At 40.2% G+C, this 12,967-nt stretch overlaps 1 protein-coding gene across 2 annotated transcripts in view; it reads left to right on the plus strand.

The window, feature by feature from the left end:
- The window catches only part of STXBP5L (syntaxin binding protein 5L), a 379,510-nt gene that overhangs the window by 12,085 nt on the left and 354,458 nt on the right, over positions 1-12,967 (plus strand). The window lies entirely within an intron of this gene.

The following is a 12,967-nucleotide window of genomic DNA, read 5'->3' on the forward strand; positions in this document are numbered from 1 at the left end:
ATCACTGTATGAAAATCAACTGGTCAATGTTCACCCGTTTCAGGAGGTAGCATATGATAAAGAACCATTGGTACTGAAGGAAGATATTCAAGCTACACTCAAGGAATTAGTGAAAACACAAGGCTCCAGGAACTGGTGGAATACCGATTGAGATGTTTCAATAAATGGATGCACCACTGGAAGTGCCTAATCACCTGTGTCAAGAAATTTGGAAGACAGCTACCTGGTTAACCGACGGGAATAGATCCATATTCATGTCCATTTGAAAGAAAGGCAATCAAGTGTGGAAATTATCAAACAATACCATTAATATTACATGGTAGCAAAATTTTGCTGAATGAAAAATGGCTGCAGCCGTACACTGACAGGGAACTACCAGAAGTTCAAGCCACATTCAGAAGAGGAAGTGGAATGAGGGATATCATTACTGATGTCAGATGGATCATGGCCAAAAGCAGAGAATACCAGAAGGATGTTTGCTTGTGTTTTAATGACTACATGAAGGCATTCGGCTGTGGATCCTCACAAATTATGGATAACATTGCGAAGAATGGAAATTCCAGAACACTTAGTTGTGTTTATCCTGAACCTGTACATGGGTCAAGAAGCAGTCCTTCACATAGAACAAAGGGATACTGCTTGGTTTAAATTTGGAAAAGGTGTACAGCAAGGTTGTATCTTTCACCTCACTTATTCAGTCTATATGCTGAACAAATAGTCTGAGAAGCTGGACTATATGAAAAACTGGGCATCAGGATTGGAGGAAGCCTCATTAACAACCTGCAATATGCAGATGACTCAACCTTGCTTGTGAAAAGTGAAGACTATTTGAGGAACTTATTAATGAAGGTCAAAGATTACAGCCTTCAATATGGATTACACTTGAACATAAACAAAAATCCTCACCACTGGTCCAGTAAACATCATGATAAATAGCAAAAAAAATTGAAGTTGTCAAAGATTTCATTGTACTTGGGTCAACAATCAATTTCCATGGAAGTAGCAGTCAAGAAATCAAAGGATGTATTGCACTGGGAAAATATACAGCAAAATATCTCTTTAAAGTTTTAAAAAGCAAAGATGTCAAGTGTAGAGCTGTGATTTAAACTCAGGTCTGTTTAACTTGGGAGTTTAATCTCTAAATCAAATCAAATTTGCTAGTTGTGTGACTTGTTTCTGCTGCCCAGTCATTTATCACTAGAAGTTCTGATTCTTCTGCCTATTTACCTGAAAATAACCCTCAACCGTTTTAATAACTAGTTCTTTTAGACTATCTTGGACCTTTTCAGACAGACCTGCCTAGTGACGAAGATAGGCAAGTCTGTCTATAAAATACTAAGTTACTGCCAAATCAAAGGCTTTCTTTTGTATAGCTTTCTGCTGCTACTGCCCAAGAGGTCAGTGTTACACATCTTTAAATATTGCCTTTGGTACTAGTGTTCTCCAACGTAAAAAATGCCTCCATTCATAGTTTCTATTTCAGTAGGTGAGGTTGGTCTTCAGCTTTCAGCCTTCACTTTCTTTGCCTTTTCTCTACCATTATATTGACTCTTCTCTCCTCCTCTAGGAGTGAAAGCACTGATAATCATTAAGATAGTCTCATTGTGAATGAAAAGACATGTTGACAATGTATTATTCTTTTATCTGTCTCTCCAGATGTTGTCTCCCCTAGGTATTTAAGTTTTTGTTGCTGCAGTGTAAAAACATTTGTTATCATTTGAGAATTGGGCAACAGACAAAAATAAGGAAAATTTTGGTGGGTGTATGGAGCCCAGATATTCACATTTCTCCTGAAACTCTGATTTTTCACATCATGCCACATTGGTGAGTAAGGTTCTCATAGTCAGAAGAAATAGCTCACATTTTTTTTTCCTTTAAATATCCACCAATTTCTAAATTGTTACCCTATGAACTGTGCTTGCTGTAGTTGTTAGAGGTCTATTACCAGCAGCAATATGAGGTAGAGGTGGCCCTGACAGAGCTCAGGGTCACTAGCCTATAATCTTTTCTTTTAGTAATCTCTGCCAGTCTTTCTCCTTTTCCCTCTGAGCTCAGACCTATTCGCCCATTCTTAATCATAAGTTTCTGAGATCTTGTGTCCATTTTTACTGTACCCTGCACCACCCATACTTTTGCCATTCCCTCTGCTCATGGCTTTTCCTGCTGTATATTTGCAAAATAAACTGTCTTTATATGTTCCAAGAATATTAGTAAACTAACATTTTAAATTTGTACAAGTACCTTGCATTATAAAGTCAGAAGAACTGTGAAGGATCACATAGGTCAGAGTTGCTTCCTACCTTAACATGACACCCCTTATTCCAGAACGGGAATAAAAGCATTTTGCTGGGAAGTAGGAGGTAAAAAGCATTTTACTGGTCTCTAATTCCATTTCTTCCCTCTCTGTCCCCCAAAGATCAGAGATGACCACTGTTCCTCCTTTCTTGATGTAGTCTCATTATTTTCATGTTGAAGCATAAGGCACAGGGACTGAGTTTATTTACATCTTTTAGTGAAATTGGAATTACAAATGTTTGCCTATTCTTGTTGCAGTTGCTTTAATTCAATGGGTGATCTCGGCTCTACCCAAACTGAAGTTCTGGTATTTCTTTTGATCTATTTCAAAGCCATTTCTGGCTCTGGTCTTTAATTTGCATAGGACAAATCAGGAAGTTACATTTTGCATGCTGAGATAGGGTTAGATGACCCAAAAGCTACAGAGCTCTCGCTTCCAAAGCGGTCAATTAAATTGCATATTTACTGGTTTAGTGACCTTGTACAAATTGATTAACCTTTCTAAGTCTCACTTTCTTCATACGAAATGGTACTACCTGTCCCATGGGGCTATAGAAATGAATGAAAATTTAATGAGATAATCCATGTAAAGGATTTTTCACTGTGCCAGGTACTTAGAAAACAGATGGTGGAGACAGTAGCTTTTGGCGCACTGATTTTATGCATGTAGTCTTCATTGTTTATTTCTAATAGAGCAAGAAAAAAAAAGTCATTTTTAAAAATTGTATTGTGCTTTAGGTGAAAATTTACAGCACAGATTAGTTTATCATTCAAAAATTTATATACAAATTGTTTTGTGGTATTGGTTGCAGTCCCTGTAACATGTCAGCACTCTCCACATTTCCACCCCAGGTCGCCTGTGTCAATTCATCCAGTTTTCCTGTCCCTTCCTGCCTTCTTGTCCTTGCTTTTGGACAGGTGTTGCCCATTTCGTCTCCTATACTTGACTGAACTAAGGAGCATGCTCCTTATGTGTGTTGTTGTTTTATAGGCCTATCTAATCTTTGGCTGAAAGGTGGATTCAGCTCTGAGTTAGTAGGGTGCCTGGAGGCCATAGTCTCGGGGGTTTCTCCAGTCTCTGTCAGACCAGTAAGTCTGGTCTTTTTTTTGTGAATTTGAATTTTGTTCTACATTTTGCTCCTGTTCTGTCTGGAACCCTCTATTGTGATCTCTGTCAGAACTGTTGGTGGCAGTAGCCAGGCACCATCTAGTTCTTCTGGTCTCAGGCTTGTTGGGGCTGTGGTTTATGTGGTGTGTTAGTCCTTTGGACTCAGATTTTCTTTGTGTGTTTGGTTTTGTGCATTCTCCTTTGCTCAGACAGAATGAGACCAATACCCACCCAGTGTTATTTCTTGTAAGTTTGGTTTTTACAAATTTCCTTAATTTCTGTTTATCTGGAAATGTCCTAATTTTGCCATCATATTTGAGAGAGAGTTTTGCAGGATACATTATTCTTGGTTGGCAGTTTTCTTTTCTTTGAAAGTTTTACATATGTCATGCCATTGCCTTCTTACCTTATGGTTTCTGCTGGATAATTGGAGCTTAGCCTTATTGTTTCCCCTTTGTAAGTGACTATTCATTTTTCTCAAGCTGCAGTCAGGATTCTTTCTTTGTCTTTAGTTTTGGCAATGTGACTATGATACATCTGGGTGACTTTCTTTTGGGGTCTGTCCTTTATGGGGTTCATTGAGAGTCTTAGATGGCCAACTTCTCATCTTTTATATTTGGGAAGTTTCCTGCCAGCAAATCTTCAACAGTCTTCTCAGTATTTTCTATTTTCTCCTCCCTTTTCTGGAACTCCGATCACATGCGAATTTTTGCTCTTGATTGTATCCCACATAATTCTTAGGTTTTCTTCATTCTTTTCTCTGAGTTTTCCTCAAAGTGGGGTATGTGGATTTGTCTACAGTCTCTCTAATTCTGTCTTCTGTTGTTTCAGATTTCCTCCTAAAACCTTCTATTAAGTTGTCCATTTCTGACATTTTGTTATTTATCTTTTGGGTTTCTACTTGCTGTTTTTTGCATGGTTTCTGTTTATTTATTTTGGCATTTTGTTCTCGTATTATTTTCCTGAATCCTTCTGTTGCCTTATCTGTGTTTTCCTTGACTTTGGCTATGTTTTTGGTAGTTTTGTCTGTGTTTTCCATGATTTTTTTCTGTTTTTTCCTTGGTTTTGTTGTGCTTTCCTTGATCTCTTGGAGAGCCCTAAATATTAGTCTTTTGAATTCCACATCAGGTATTTCCCTTGCTTTTTTTTTTTTCTTCTACCTGAAGGTTACCTGATTCTTTTTTTTTTCTTTTTGATCACTTACTGTAGTCATCTTGTCCTGCTTTTTTACATGTTTTTATGTTGTCTGCTGTCCCTGAGACATTAAAGTATTTATTTTCCCTTTTTTTTTTTTTATTGGTTGTATGTTCATTTCTTTCATCTGCTTTTTTGTTTTGTTTTGATATATCAGAGTGGGTGGAATGGGTGTGCTTTGCTGCTTGCTCAGCTGTGGGTATGCTAGCTCTTACCACCTTATCCAGGTGGGCAGGACAGCAGCAGGCTTGGCAAGCCTGCTTCACTGTACACTGATTTGTTGAGATGGCTGGAAGTGGACTGGGTAAGCACTGTCTGCCCCCTGATGTTGGTCCAGTGGTGTGTGAGCATTCACAGCCCCTTGTCAGATGGTCGGGGTGTTGGATGGGGACCGGTACAGGCTCACTTCCCACGGTTCAGCAGCTGTTTCAGTGGCAGGAGGTAAGGTGAAATGCAAGTCCAATGTGGTGGTTGGCCTGAGAGCTGAGGATACTTTCGCTGTGATGGCTTGGCTGGGGCTGGTATAAGGGGGAGAGGTGGCGTATGGGATAAGTGAGAAGGAAAAGAAGAAAACAAAGAGGGTGGCATGGTGGGAGCAGGCGTATGGGGCCAGGGTGGACCCAGGGGCCAGTGGGAAGGGGGGAGATGGTGTATGTGGCTAGATGGGAGAGAGAAAAGAAAGAAAGAAAAAGAAAAATAGAAAAAAATAGCAGCATGGTGAGGGCTGGCAGGTGGGGACAGGGCAGACCTGGGGCAGCAGGTGGCTGATGCACCAGTGTACTCTATCTGTGGTGGTATAGTGTGGGCCAGCTGAGAAGGGGGTGGTGTGTGGGGCTATGTGGGAGGGAGAAAGAAAAGTAAGAAAGGAGAAAAAAAAAAGAAAAAAAAAGGTACAGTGGGGGCTGGTGAGTGGGGCAGGGTGGACCTGGGGGCCAGTGGGAAGGGAGGGGAGTTGGCTTACAGGGCTTGGTGGGAGGGAGAAAGAAAAGAAAGAAAATTAAGAAAAAAATGGCAGTGTGGTGGGAGCCAGTGGGTGGGGGCACAGTGGGCCACAGGGGAGCTCTCCAGCCGTGGTGGCATGGTGGGGACCAGTGGAAAGTGGGGAGAGGTGGTATACAAGGCTAGGTAGAGGGAGAAAGAAAAGGAAGAGGGAAAAAATGGCAGTGTGGTGGAGGCCAGTGAGTGGGGGCAGGGCAGACCCAGGGGCTTGTGAGAAGGGAGGGGAGGTGGCTTATGGAGCTAGGTGGAAGAAGGAAAAGAAATAAAAGAAGGAAAAAAATAGCAGCATGGTGGGATCCAGCATACGGGGGCAAGGTGGACCTGCGGCGGTATGCTGGTGTGCCAGTTGCTCTCCAGCCACGGCAGCATGGTGGGGCTGGCAGGATGGGGTTGTAGGTGGCTAAAAGGACTATGTGGGAGAGAGAAAGAAAAGTAAGAAAGAGAGAGGAAAAAAATGGTGGTACTGTGGGCAATGGCAAGTTGGGGTGGGACAGATCCAGGGGCCTGTGGGAAGGAAGGGGAAGTAGCTTACGGGGATATGTGGGAAGGAGAAAGAAAATCGAGAAAAGAAAGAAAAAAAAGGGTGACGCAGTGGGATCCAGCAGGTGGTGGTGGTCAGATGCACAGGTGGATCTCCAGCCATGGTGGTGCAGTGGGGCTTGGCAGGAAGAGAGGGAGAGTTGGCATATGTGGCTAGGTGGGAGAAGGAAAAACAAGAAAGAGAAAAAAAAAGAAAAACTATGGGGACATGATGGGGGCTGGCAAATGGGGGTGGGAAGGGAGTGGAGGGCCCCGTGGGATGGGAGTGGAGGTGCCTTATGGGGCTAGGTGGGAGAGAGAACGAAAAGAAGAAAAGCAAAAGAACGGTGACATGGAGGGAGCCAGCAGGTGGGGGCTGGAAGACCTGGGGGCCGGTGGGAAGGGAGGAGATGTGGTTTACAGAGCCAGGTAGTAGGGAGAAAGAAGAAAAAAAAAAAAAAGAAAAAAATGGTGGCATGGAAAAACGGAGAGGTGAGGGCAGGGTGGACCCAGGGGGGTGGACCTTTGCTATCATGACCCTCTAGCCCTGGCAGTGCAGTTGGGGGTCTGTGGGAAGGTGGAGGAGGTAGTGTATGGGGCTAGATGGGAGGGAGAAAGAAAAGGAGAAAGGAGGAAAAAAACGGTGTGGTGGGGGCCAGCAAGTGGGGGTGGGGCAGACCCAGGGGCCAGTGGTAAGGGAGGGGAGGTGGTATATGGGGCTAGGTGGAAGGAGGAAGGAAAAAAAAGAAACAAAAAAAGCCGCACAGCGGGATGGGGTGGGGCGGGCCTGTGGGGAGGCTCTTATTATGGACCCTGGTGGTGGGGGCTGCTAGGCTGGGGGGAATTCCTGCTGCTACTCACCAAAAGGGTGAGGGGTGGGAAAGTGTGTTTCTCTGGTTGCCGGGTGCTCTGTCTGCTGTTGGTAACTCCATGAAGTTGCCTTCCCCATTCCCTGTCCAGGGTCTTTGTTGGCTGTGATTCAAGATAGCCACTCTGTGCTGTGTTAGTTGGCAGGAGACCTCCACGCCCTATCTCTCCTTGTTCTCTGTTTTCCATCAGTTTCTTCTTCCCTTCGGTGTTTGATCTATTTCTTTATCCCTTCATTTGATGCTTAGGCTTCCAGAATGGATGTTTGTATCTGTTTTACTTAGTTTTTCAGGTCTTTTCTGCAGAGGGACAGTGTGGTGCCTCTGTCTAGGGTGCCACACTGGCTCTGCCTCCTTGAAAAGCAGTCATTTTTAAGTTCCTTGCAACTGGAAGTAAATAGGCTGAGAAAGACATCAGCTCTGCATTTACTTTTTTGGTAGTGGGCAATAATGCTATTTCTGCAAGTAAATTGTGAATATAGATCTTATTTTATTTGTAATGGAGGCTCAAACTGTTTTTTTTTTCCTATTAGTGGAGATTTAAGAAGATGCCATTTGAGAAGGAGAGGTAACCATCAAATATTAGAGGCTATTTATATGTATAGAAATAACAGTTCCAGATATCTCAGTGAGCTGTTTGAAATCCAAGTGTGTAGCTCATGAGGAAGTCAGACTGAATAAACAGCAAGTCATCTTTAATATGTTAACACCATCACCAGTTAGATGATTAGTTCTTTTGAATCAGGGACTAAAATGCTAAATACCAACCCATTGTATGTGTCTTTTAGGAATACATTCTTTGTGAGAAATACAGAAATACCTGTTGCTCTGTGTGTCTAACTCTGCCATGATTCCTAGTGCAAATGTTTGAATTTGTAGCACAGTATAGAATTGAAAGTGACCTTAAAATGACTTAGTTCATTCTCTTATTTTACAGATGAAGAAACTGTGATATGTCCAAATTAGATTGTCACTGACAGAGGTGAAAGTTGAACAAGGTCTTCTGATTCCTAGCACTATATTCCTCCACATATTCTGCCTCTATAATTTTGCTTCATAAGATTTTCACTTTCTTTTAAAAGTGATTTTTATTTTACCCCAGGGCCAAATTATTTGTCTATGACTATTAATTTCCATTTTTAATATATACCCATGAGAAAAGATTTATACATTCACGGAAATTTGTTTGATAGCTATATAGACACATAAAATAGTTTCAGTAAAAAAGTATTACTTTCAAGCATGATACAGAATTAAGTTGCAAAGTGATAAGATGTTAAATAGGTTGAAGAGAAAAGTTAGTGTAACCAAGAAGAAAATAAAAGTTTCAGTTAAGTAGAAGGGTTTAAGTGAAAGTACTAAGGTAGGAAGAAAGATAGAGTGCGAGGCATGACAGAAAAAGATATTCTGAATAAAGAGAGAGAATGCCAAATTTGAGTTCTTGAAAGGAGACTAGAAGTGTGTGATGATGAGGCTTTGTTCCTTTGAGGCTGATATTAATTGGTAATGGTCAGTTGAGTTGAAAGAGAAGGAAGAATGATGTAGTCAAGGTGTGTGATAGATTGAAGCAAGGATCTTGAAGACATTAAGTTTAATAGGGCCCAGAGTAGAGAGAAAATACATGAGCCACGTGATAAAAATCACCTAAAAGATGAAAATGAGTCTTAGGAGTGGAAAACAAACACCCAGTGGAAATACATTGGACAGAACAAGCAGATCACGTTAGAGACTTTTCTGTCCTTCAGTTCTGTGTTCTTTATTGCATAAGAAGATGATAGAATTGGGTAACTTTTGGGTTAGTTCATGCTATCAGTGTGCTAATATTCATACTACTTCCTGTGAATAAACCCCAGTGCTGTTAAGTCAAATCCGACTCATAGCGACTCTATAGGACAGAGTAGAACTGCCCCATAGAGTTTTATCTCTATACTTTTCAATAGCAAGAATTGGAGCTGTCAATGTATAATTTGCTGTGTTTCTTTGAAGGTATGTTTTAACATATATCTATATGATAATTATGAGAAAAGGTGATAGTATGAGAGAATATTAGAGAAGGTAAATGAATTTAATTTGAACTTGATTCTCTCATATTATGGAAGGACACTTTTCTGTTAAGTACTAAAAAAATTCCAAACCCATTGCCAAGGAGCAGCTGGTGGATTCGAACTGCCTAGCTTTTGGTTAGCAGCTGTTATCATAGGCTGTTATTGAGTCTCCAGTCCTGATGCCCCGTTCTTCTTCATATACTTCAGTTTCTCAGATTATTTACGTAGCATACAGATTGAATAAGTATGGTGAAAGAATACAGCCCTGACGGATACCTTTCCTGACTTTAAACCACTCAGTAGCCCCTTTTTCTGTTCAGATGACTGCCTCTTGGTCTATGTACAGGTTCCTCATGAGCACAATTAAGTGTTCTGGAGTTCTCATTCTTCGCAATGTTATCCGTAATTTGTTATGATCCACACAATTGAATGTCTTTGCATAATCAATAAAACACAGGTAAACATCTTTCTGGTATTCTGCTTTCAACCATGATCCATCTGACATCAGCAATGATATCCTGCATTCTACATCCTCTTCTGAATCTGGTTTGAATTTCTGGCAGTTCCTGTTGGTGTACTGCTGCAACCGCTTTTTAATGGTCTTCAGCAAAATTTGACTTATGTGTAATATTAATGATATTGTTCGATAATTTCCGCATCCTGTTGGATCACTTTTTTTGGAATGGGCACAAATATGGACCTCTTCCAGTGGGTTGGCTAGGTAGCTGACTTCCAAATTTCTTGGCATAAATGAATGAGAGCTTCCCGCGCTGCATTCATTTGTTGAAACATACCAATTGGTATTCCATCAATTCTAATGCCTTCAGTGCAGCTTGGACCTCTTCCTTCAGTACGATCGGTTCTTGATCATATGCTACCTCCTGAAATGGTTGAATGTTGACCAGTTCTTTTTGGTGCAGTGACTCTGTGTATTCCTTCCATCTTCTTCTGATGCTTCCCACGTTGTTTAATATTTTCCCCATAGAATCCTTCAATATTGCAATTTGAGGCTTGAGTTTTTTCTTCACTTCTTTCAGCTTGAGAAATGCTGAGCGTGTTCTTCCTTTTTGGTTTTCTATCTCCAGGTCTTTGCATGTTTCATTGTAATACTTTGTTTTCTCTAGCCGCCCTTTGAAATCTCCTGTTCAACTCTTTTGCTTCATCATTTCTTCCTTTTGTTTTAGCTACTTGATGTGCAAGAGCAAGTTCCGGAGTCTCTTCTGACATCCATTTTGGTCTTTTCTTTGGTTTTTTTTTTTTTTTTAATGACCTCTTGCTTTCTTCATGTATGATGTCCTTGATGTCATTCCACAACTCCTCTGGTCTTTGGTCACTAGTGTTCAATGTCAAATCTGTTCTTGAGATGGTCTCTAAATTCCTCAAAGTCATACTTTTGCTCTCATGGACTTTATTCTAATTTTCTTCAACTTCAGCTTGAACTTGCATATGAGCAATTGATGATCTTTTCCACAATCTGCCCCTGGCCTTGTTCTGATGATATGGAGCCTTTCCATTGTCTCTTTCCACAGATGTAGTTGATGTGATTCCTGTGTATGCCATCTGGCAAGGCCCATGTGAATGTTGTTGAAGAAAGGTATTTGCCATGAAGAATTCTTGCAGAATTCTGTCATTGCTTTCCAGTGTTGTTTCTATCACCAAGGCCGTACTTTCCAACTACCAGTCCTTCTTCGTTTCCAGCTTTCTCATTCCAATCACCAATAATTATCAATGCATCTTGATTGCATGTTCGGTCAATTTGAGACTGCAGAATTTGGTAAAAATCTTCAGTTTCTTCATCTTTGGCCTTAGTGGCTGATGTGTAAATTTAAATAATAGTCATATTAACTAGTTTTCCTTGTGGGCGTGTGGATATTATCCTATCACTGACAACGTTGAACTTCAGGATAGATCTCGAAATGTTTGTTTTGACGATGAACGTGACATTTCTCTTCAATTTGTCATTCCTGGCATGGTAGACCATGTGATTGTCTGATTCAAAATGGCCAGTACCAGTCCATTTCAGCCTACTTATGCCTAGGATATCAATGTTTATGTGTTCCATTTCATTTTTGATGACTTCCAGTTTTCCTAGATTCATTCTTTGTACATTCCATGTTATGATTATCAGTGGATGTTTGCAACTGTTTCTTGTCATCTGGAGTCATGCCACATCAAAAAACGAAGGTCCTGAAAGCTTGACTCCATCCACATCATTAAGGTCGACTCTACTTTGAGGAGGCAGCTCTTCCCCAGTTGTATTTTGAGTGCCTTCCAATATGACATGCTCATCTTTCAGCACTATATCAGACAATGCTCTGCTGCTATTCATAAGGTTTTCCTTGGCCAATTTTTTTTAGAAGTAGACTGCCAGGTCCTTCTTCCTAGTCTGTCTTAGTCTGGAATCTAAGCTGAAACCTGTCCACCAAGTGTGACCCTATTTGTATTTGAAATACTGGTGGCAAAGCTTCCAGTATCACAGCAACACACAGCCACCACAGTACGACAAGCTGACAGACATATGGTGGTGCACTTTTTACATAAACCAAAAAAAATCCACACCCATTGCCATTGAGTCAGTTGTTGCTCCTTGTGACCCTGTAGGACAGAGTAGTACTGCTCCATAGGGTTTCCGAGGAGTGGCTGGCGGATTCGAACTGCTGACCTTTTTGGTAGCAGCTGAGCTCTGAACTACTCTGCTACCAGGGCTATGAGCTTATATTTGCATAAAATGCTTAATTTACAAAGCATGTTTTCATGCATTATGTCAATTACAAGTCTTAGGGTTTCTTTTTTCCAAAATTAATAGTGCAAACTGTAGAATCAAAGTTACTCACTGTATGTGTTGAACTGCTGTGTTAAAGCTGGCAGTTTTTTTAATGCTTGTATGTCTCTTGAGCTTGAAACAACAGACTCTCTAAACGCAAGTGGTTTATAATTTGACAGGGAAGAAAAACATTTAGGTAGTAAAGAATAACCCCACTTTTATACTAGATATAATGATATATCAATATCTGTAATGCACTCCAATTGTATAATGGCATATATTAAAAAATTACCCAAATGTAGATGCTTGTTCTATTCTAATAGCCTGACATTATGTAGTTTAATTTCATATGGTGACAATAATCACAAAGGCTCTCAGAGGGAAAATGGTAAAAATGATAGCTTTTGAGTTATTGTTATTTTGAATGTGTTTTTGTTACTGTGGAAAATAGAGAAAATGATTCCAAATACAGAGATAATTATATATTGATTTTAAAATCATTCTAAAGACTTTATTTCAACATTTATAAAATACTTGCTTATAATTATTCATCCTTCTTAAAATCTAAGGGAATAATTTTTGAAGGGATGACTACTACACACAAATTATATTAAGAAACTTAGAAAACCCAACTGTTTAATCACAGCACTGGGTTCAGTAATGGAGGCAAACTAAAAGCATGGTCACTGTTTACAAAGGACATATTTGGGGAGAAAAAGTGCCGTAAGCATTCTTTAGTAGTTTTTAATGAGTGCTAAACTGGGGCTTTGGCTTAGAATTTTGGTAAATATTTCACGTAAGGAATGAGGCCTTGACCTGGGGTTTGAGGGATAAGTAGGTGAATTTTCTTTTTGAAATAACTGAATTTTCTTTTTGAAAATGTGCTATCCATTAGGACTTCATTTATTTATCACTGTGTATAAGTACAGTTTTTTCGCTTTTAGGTTTTTATAGGTACTTTGAAAGGAGATACTTTGAACACTTTGAATCACAGGATGATAATAAGAAAGTTTGTGAGGTATATAAACACATAATGCCTTCTTGAATATCAGTTCTGATGGGATTTTGTTGTCACAGCTACAACAGAAACTACTGATATCAACTCTGTTTCTAAGTAAATTCTGCCGGTTGGGTTGTACTTCTTTAGTATTAAATACACGTGGAGAAATTTCAGTAT

Source organism: Elephas maximus, chromosome 1 (genome assembly GCF_024166365.1).
Source record: "Elephas maximus indicus isolate mEleMax1 chromosome 1, mEleMax1 primary haplotype, whole genome shotgun sequence".
Classification (NCBI taxonomy): Eukaryota; Metazoa; Chordata; class Mammalia; order Proboscidea; family Elephantidae; genus Elephas; species Elephas maximus.